Source organism: Palaemon carinicauda, chromosome 37 (genome assembly GCF_036898095.1).
Source record: "Palaemon carinicauda isolate YSFRI2023 chromosome 37, ASM3689809v2, whole genome shotgun sequence".
Taxonomy (NCBI): domain Eukaryota; kingdom Metazoa; phylum Arthropoda; class Malacostraca; order Decapoda; family Palaemonidae; genus Palaemon; species Palaemon carinicauda.
The window spans coordinates 75593996-75601669 of NC_090761.1; positions in this window are offsets into that span (position 1 = coordinate 75593996).

Below are 7674 nucleotides of genomic sequence, written 5' to 3' on the forward strand. Positions count from 1 at the left end.
TGGTAACTTGGGTATTTTTTTAGTTTAATCTTGTTTTTAGAAGCAATTGATCTGGTAAATTGGGCATTTTTTAGTTTAATCTTGTTTTTAGAAGCAATTGATCTGGTAACTTGGGTATTTTTTAGTTTAATCTTGTTTTTAGAAGCAATTGATCTGGTAACTTGGGTATTTTTTTAGTTTAATCTTGTTTTTAGAAGCAATTGATCTGGTAAACTGGGCATTTTTTAGTTTAATTTTGTTTTTAGAAGCAATTGATCTGGTAACTTGGGTATTTTTTAGTTTAATCTTGTTTTTAGAAGCAATTGATCTGGTAAATTGGGCATTTTTTAGTGTTAATCTTGTTTTTAGAAGCAATTGATCTGGTAATTGGGCATTTTTTAGTGTAAACTTGTTTTTAGAAGCAATTGATCTGGTAAATTGGGCATTTTTTTTAGTTTAATCTTTTTTTAGAAGCAATTGATCTGGTAAACTTGGGCATTTTTTAGTTTAATCTTGTTTTTAGAAGCAATTGATCTGGTAAGTTGGGTGTTTTTTAGTTTAATCTTGTTTTTAGAAGCAATTGATCTGGTAAATTGGGCATTTTTTAGTTTAATCTTTGTTTTTAGAAGCAATTGATCTGGTAACTTGGGTATTTTTAGTTTAATCTTGTTTTTAGAAGCAATTGATCTGGTAAATTGGGTATTTTTAGTTTAATCTTGTTTTTAGATTCAATTGATCTGGTAAATTGGGTATTTTTTAGTTAATCTTGTTTTTAGAAGCAATTGATCTGGTAAATTGGGTATTTTTAGTTTAATCTTGTTTTTAGAAGCAATTGATCTGGTAACTTGGGTATTTTTTAGTTTAATCTTGTTTTTAGAAGCAATTGATCTGTAACTTGGGTATTTTTTAGTTTAATCTTGTTTTTAGAAGCAATTGATCTGGTAACTTGGGCATTTTTTAGTTTAATCTTGTTTTTAGAAGCAATTGATCTGGTAACTTGGGTATTTTTCAGTTTAATCTTGTTTTTAGAAGCAATTGATCTGGTAACTTGGGTATTTTTTAGTTTAATCTTGTTTTTAGAAGCAATTGATCTGGTAAATTGGGCATTTTTAGTTTAATCTTGTTTTTAGAAGCAATTGATCTGGTAACATTGGGTATTTTTTAGTTTAATCTTGTTTTTAGAAGCAATTGATCTGGTAAATTGGCATTTTTTAGTGTAATCTTGTTTTTAGAAGCAATTGATCTGGTAAATTGGGCATTTTTTAGTTTAATCTTGTTTTTAGAAGCAATTGATCTGGTAAATTGGGCATTTTTTAGTTTAATCTTTTTTTTAGAAGCAATTGATCTGGTAAACTGGGCATTTTTTAGTTTAATCTTGTTTTTAGAAGCAATTGATCTGGTAACTTGGGTTTTTTAGTTTAATCTTGTTTTTAGAAGCAATTGATCTGGTAAATTGGGCATTTTTTAGTTTAATCTTGTTTTTAGAAGCAATTGATCTGGTAACTTGGGTATTTTTAGTTTAATCTTGTTTTTAGAAGCAATTGATCTGGTAAATTGGGTATTTTTTAGTTTAATCTTGTTTTTAGAAGCAATTGATCTGGTAAATTGGGTATTTTTTAGTTTAATCTTGTTTTTAGAAGCAATTGATCTGGTAACTTGGGTATTTTTTAGTTTAATCTTGTTTTTAGAAGCAATTGATCTGGTAAATTGGGTATTTTTAGTTTAATCTTGTTTTTAGAAGCAATTGATCTGGTAACTTGGGTATTTTTAGTTTAATCTTGTTTTTAGAAGCAATTGATCTGGTAAATTGGGTATTTTTTAGTTTAATCTTGTTTTTAGAAGCAATTGATCTGGTAAATTGGCATTTTTAGTTTAATCTTGTTTTTAGAAGCAATTGATCTGGTAACTTGGGTATTTTTTAGTTTAATCTTTTTTTAGAAGCAATTGATCTGGTAAATTTGACATTTTTAGTTTAATCTTGTTTTTAGAAGCAATTGATCTGGTAACTTGGGTATTTTTAGTTTAATCTTGTTTTTAGAAGCAATTGATCTGGTAACTTGGGTATTTTTTTGTTTAATCTTGTTTTTAGAAGCAATTGATCTGGTAAATTGGGCATTTTTTAGTTAATCTTTTTTTAGAAGCAATTGATCTGGTAACTTGGGTATTTTTTAGTTTAATCTTGTTTTTAGAAGCAATTGATCTGGTAAATTGGGCATTTTTTAGTTTAATCTTGTTTTTAGAAGCAATTGATCTGGTAAATTGGGTATTTTTAGTTTAATCTTGTTTTTAGAAGCAATTGATCTGGTAAATTGGCATTTTTTAGTTTAATCTTGTTTTTAGAAGCAATTGATCTGGTAACTTGGGTATTTTTTAGTTTAATCTTGTTTTTAGAAGCAATTGATCTGGTAAATTGGGCATTTTTTAGTTTAATCTTGTTTTTAGAAGCAATTGATCTGGTAACTTGGGTATTTTTTAGTTTAATCTTGTTTTTAGAAGCAATTGATCTGGTAAATTGGGCATTTTTTAGTTTAATCTTGTTTTTAGAAGCAATTGATCTGGTAAATTGTATTTTTTAGTTTAATCTTGTTTTTAGAAGCAATTGATCTGGTAAATTGGGTATTTTTTAGTGTTAATCTTGTTTTTAGAAGCAATTGATCTGGTAAATTGGGTATTTTTTAGTTTAATCTTGTTTTTAGAAGCAATTGATCTGGTAACTTGGGTATTTTTAGTTTAATCTTGTTTTTAGAAGCAATTGATCTGGTAAATTAGGCATTTTTTAGTTTAATCTTGTTTTTAGAAGCAATTGATCTGGTAACTTGGGTATTTTTAGTTTAATCTTGTTTTTAGAAGCAATTGATCTGGTAAATTGGGATTTTTTAGTTTAATCTTGTTTTTAGAAGCAATTGATCTGGTAACTTGGGTATCATTTTAGTTTAATCTTGTTTTTAGAAGCAATTGATCTGGTAAATTGGGCATTTTTTAGTTTAATCTTGTTTTAGAAGCAATTGATCTGGTAAATTGGGCATTTTTTAGTTTAATCTTGTTTTTAGAAGCAATTGATCTGGTAACTTGGGTATTTTTTAGTTTAATCTTGTTTTTAGAAGCAATTGATCTGGTAAATTGGGTATTTTTTAGTTTAATCTTGTTTTTAGAAGCAATTGATCTGGTAAATTGGGCATTTTTTAGTTTAATCTTGTTTTTAGAAGCAATTGATCTGGTAACTTGGGTATTTTTTAGTTTAATCTTGTTTTTAGAAGCAATTGATCTGGTAAATTGGGTATTTTTTAGTTTAATCTTTTTTTAGAAGCAATTGATCTGGTAACTTGGGTATTTTTTAGTTTAATCTTGTTTTTAGAAGCAATTGATCTGGTAAATTGTTTTTTTAGTTTAATCTTGTTTTTAGAAGCAATTGATCTGGTAACTTGGGTATTTTTTAGTTTAATCTTGTTTTTAGAAGCAATTGATCTGGTAACTTGGTATTTTTAGTTTAATCTTGTTTTTAGAAGCAATTGATCTGGTAAATTGGGTATTTTTTAGTTTAATCTTGTTTTTAGAAGCAATTGATCTGGTAAATTGGGTATTTTTTAGTTTAATCTTGTTTTTAGAAGCAATTGATCTGGTAAATTGGGTATTTTTTAGTTTAATCTTGTTTTTAGAAGCAATTGATCTGGTAAATTGGGTATTTTTTAGTTTAATCTTGTTTTTAGAAGCAATTGATCTGGTAAATTGGGTATTTTTTAGTTTAATCTTGTTTTTAGAAGCAATTGATCTGGTAACTTGGGTATTTTTTAGTTTAATCTTGTTTTTAGAAGCAATTGATCTGGTAAATTGGGTATTTTTTAGTTTAATCTTGTTTTTAGAAGCAATTGATCTGGTAACTTGGGTATTTTTTAGTTTAATCTTGTTTTTAGAAGCAATTGATCTGGTAAATTGGGTATTTTTTAGTTTAATCTTGTTTTTAGAAGCAATTGATCTGGTAAATTGGGTATTTTTTAGTTTAATCTTGTTTTTAGAAGCAATTGATCTGGTAAATTGGGTATTTTTTAGTTTAATCTTGTTTTTAGAAGCAATTGATCTGGTAAATTGGGCATTTTTTAGTTTAATCTTGTTTTTAGAAGCAATTGATCTGGTAAATTGGGCATATTTTAGTTTAATCTTGTTTTTAGAAGCAATTGATCTGGTAAATTGGGCATTTTTTAGTTTAATCTTGTTTTTAGAAGCAATTGATCTGGTAAATTGGGTATTTTTTAGTTTAATCTTGTTTTTAGAAGCAATTGATCTGGTAAATTGGGTATTTTTTAGTTTAATCTTGTTTTTAGAAGCAATTGATCTGGTAACTTGGGTATTTTTTAGTTTAATCTTGTTTTTAGAAGCAATTGATCTGGTAAATTGGGCATTTTTTAGTTTAATCTTGTTTTTAGAAGCAATTGATCTGGTAACTTGGGTATTTTTTAGTTTAATCTTGTTTTTAGAAGCAATTGATCTGGTAAATTGGGCATTTTTTAGTTTAATCTTGTTTTTAGAAGCATTGATCTGGTAAATTGGGTATTTTTTTAGTTTAATCTTGTTTTTAGAAGCAATTGATCTGGTAAATTGGGCATTTTTTTGTTTAATCTTGTTTTTAGAAGCAATTGATCTGGTAAATTGGGCATTTTTTAGTTTAATCTTGTTTTTAGAAGCAATTGATCTGGTAACTTGGGTATTTTTTAGTTTAATCTTGTTTTTAGAAGCAATTGATCTGGTAAATTGGGCATTTTTTAGTTTAATCTTGTTTTTAGAAGCAATTGATCTGGTAACTTGGGTATTTTTTAGTTTAATCTTGTTTTTAGAAGCAATTGATCTGGTAAATTGGGTATTTTTTAGTTTAATCTTGTTTTTAGAAGCAATTGATCTGGTAACTTGGGTATTTTTTAGTTTAATCTTGTTTTTAGAAGCAATTGATCTGGTAAATTGGGTATTTTTTAGTTTAATCTTGTTTTTAGAAGCAATTGATCTGGTAAATTGGGTATTTTTTAGTTTAATCTTGTTTTTAGAAGCAATTGATCTGGTAAATTGGGTATTTTTTAGTTTAATCTTGTTTTTAGAAGCAATTGATCTGGTAAATTGGGTATTTTTTAGTTTAATCTTGTTTTTAGAAGCAATTGATCTGGTAACTTGGGTATTTTTTAGTTTAATCTTGTTTTTAGAAGCAATTGATCTGGTAACTTGGGTATTTTTTAGTTTAATCTTGTTTTTAGAAGCAATTGATCTGGTAACTTGGGCATTTTTTAGTTTAATCTTGTTTTTAGAAGCAATTGATCTGGTAACTTGGGTATTTTTTAGTTTAATCTTGTTTTTAGAAGCAATTGATCTGGTAAATTGGGCATTTTTTAGTTTAATCTTGTTTTTAGAAGCAATTGATCTGGTAACTTGGGTATTTTTTAGTTTAATCTTGTTTTTAGAAGCAATTGATCTGGTAAATTGGGTTTTTTAGTTTAATCTTGTTTTTAGAAGCAATTGATCTGGTAAATTGGGCATTTTTTAGTTTAATCTTGTTTTTAGAAGCAATTGATCTGGTAAATTGGGCATTTTTTAGTTTAATCTTGTTTTTAGAAGCAATTGATCTGGTAAATTGGGCATTTTTTAGTTTAATCTTGTTTTTAGAAGCAATTGATCTGGTAACTTGGGTTTTTTTAGTTTAATCTTGTTTTTAGAAGCAATTGATCTGGTAAATTGGGCATTTTTTAGTTTAATCTTGTTTTTAGAAGCAATTGATCTGGTAACTTGGGTATTTTTTAGTTTAATCTTGTTTTTAGAAGCAATTGATCTGGTAAATTGGGTATTTTTTAGTTTAATCTTGTTTTTAGAAGCAATTGATCTGGTAAATTGGGTATTTTTTAGTTTAATCTTGTTTTTAGAAGCAATTGATCTGGTAACTTGGGTTTTTTTAGTTTAATCTTGTTTTTAGAAGCAATTGATCTGGTAAATTGGGCATTTTTTAGTTTAATCTTGTTTTTAGAAGCAATTGATCTGGTAACTTGGGTATTTTTAGTTTAATCTTGTTTTTAGAAGCAATTGATCTGGTAAATTGGGTATTTTTTAGTTTAATCTTGTTTTTAGAAGCAATTGATCTGGTAAATTGGCATTTTTTAGTTTAATCTTGTTTTTAGAAGCAATTGATCTGGTAAATTGGGTATTTTTTAGTTTAATCTTGTTTTTAGAAGCAATTGATCTGGTAAATTGGGTATTTTTTAGTTTAATCTTGTTTTTAGAAGCAATTGATCTGGTAACTTGGGTATTTTTTAGTTTAATCTTGTTTTTAGAAGCAATTGATCTGGTAAATTGGGCATTTTTTAGTTTAATCTTGTTTTTAGAAGCAATTGATCTGGTAACTTGGGTATTTTTTAGTTTAATCTTGTTTTGAAGCAATTGATCTGGTAAATTGGGCATTTTTTAGTTTAATCTTGTTTTTAGAAGCAATTGATCTGGTAACTTGGGTATTTTTTAGTTTAATCTTGTTTTTAGAAGCAATTGATCTGGTAACTTGGGTATTTTTTAGTTTAATCTTGTTTTTAGAAGCAATTGATCTGGTAAATTGGGCATTTTTTAGTTTAATCTTGTTTTTAGAAGCAATTGATCTGGTAAATTGGGTATTTTTTAGTTTAATCTTGTTTTTAGAAGCAATTGATCTGGTAAATTGGGCATTTTTTAGTTTAATCTTGTTTTTAGAAGCAATTGATCTGGTAAATTGGGCATTTTTTAGTTTAATCTTGTTTTTAGAAGCAATTGATCTGGTAACTTGGGTATTTTTTAGTTTAATCTTGTTTTTAGAAGCAATTGATCTGGTAAATTGGGTATTTTTTAGTTTAATCTTGTTTTTAGAAGCAATTGATCTGGTAAATTGGGTATTTTTTAGTTTAATCTTGTTTTTAGAAGCAATTGATCTGGTAAATTGGGTATTTTTTAGTTTAATCTTGTTTTTAGAAGCAATTGATCTGGTAAATTGGGTATTTTTTAGTTTAATCTTGTTTTTAGAAGCAATTGATCTGGTAAATTGGGTATTTTTTAGTTTAATCTTGTTTTTAGAAGCAATTGATCTGGTAAATTGGGTATTTTTTAGTTTAATCTTGTTTTTAGAAGCAATTGATCTGGTAAATTGGGTATTTTTAGTTTAATCTTGTTTTTAGAAGCAATTGATCTGGTAACTTGGGTATTTTTTAGTTTAATCTTGTTTTTAGAAGCAATTGATCTGGTAACTTGGGTATTTTTTAGTTTAATCTTGTTTTTAGAAGCAATTGATCTGGTAAATTGGGCATTTTTTAGTTTAATCTTGTTTTTAGAAGCAATTGATCTGGTAACTTGGGTATTTTTTAGTTTAATCTTGTTTTTAGAAGCAATTGATCTGGTAAATTGGGCATTTTTTAGTTTAATCTTGTTTTTAGAAGCAATTGATCTGGTAAATTGGGCATTTTTAGTTTAATCTTGTTTTTAGAAGCAATTGATCTGGTAAATTGGGTATTTTTTAGTTTAATCTTGTTTTTAGAAGCAATTGATCTGGTAACTTGGCATTTTTTAGTTTAATCTTGTTTTTAGAAGCAATTGATCTGGTAAATTGGGCATTTTTTAGTTTAATCTTGTTTTTAGAAGCAATTGATCTGGTAAATTGGGCATTTTTTAGTTTAATCTTTTTTTAGAAGCAATTGATCTGGTAAACTT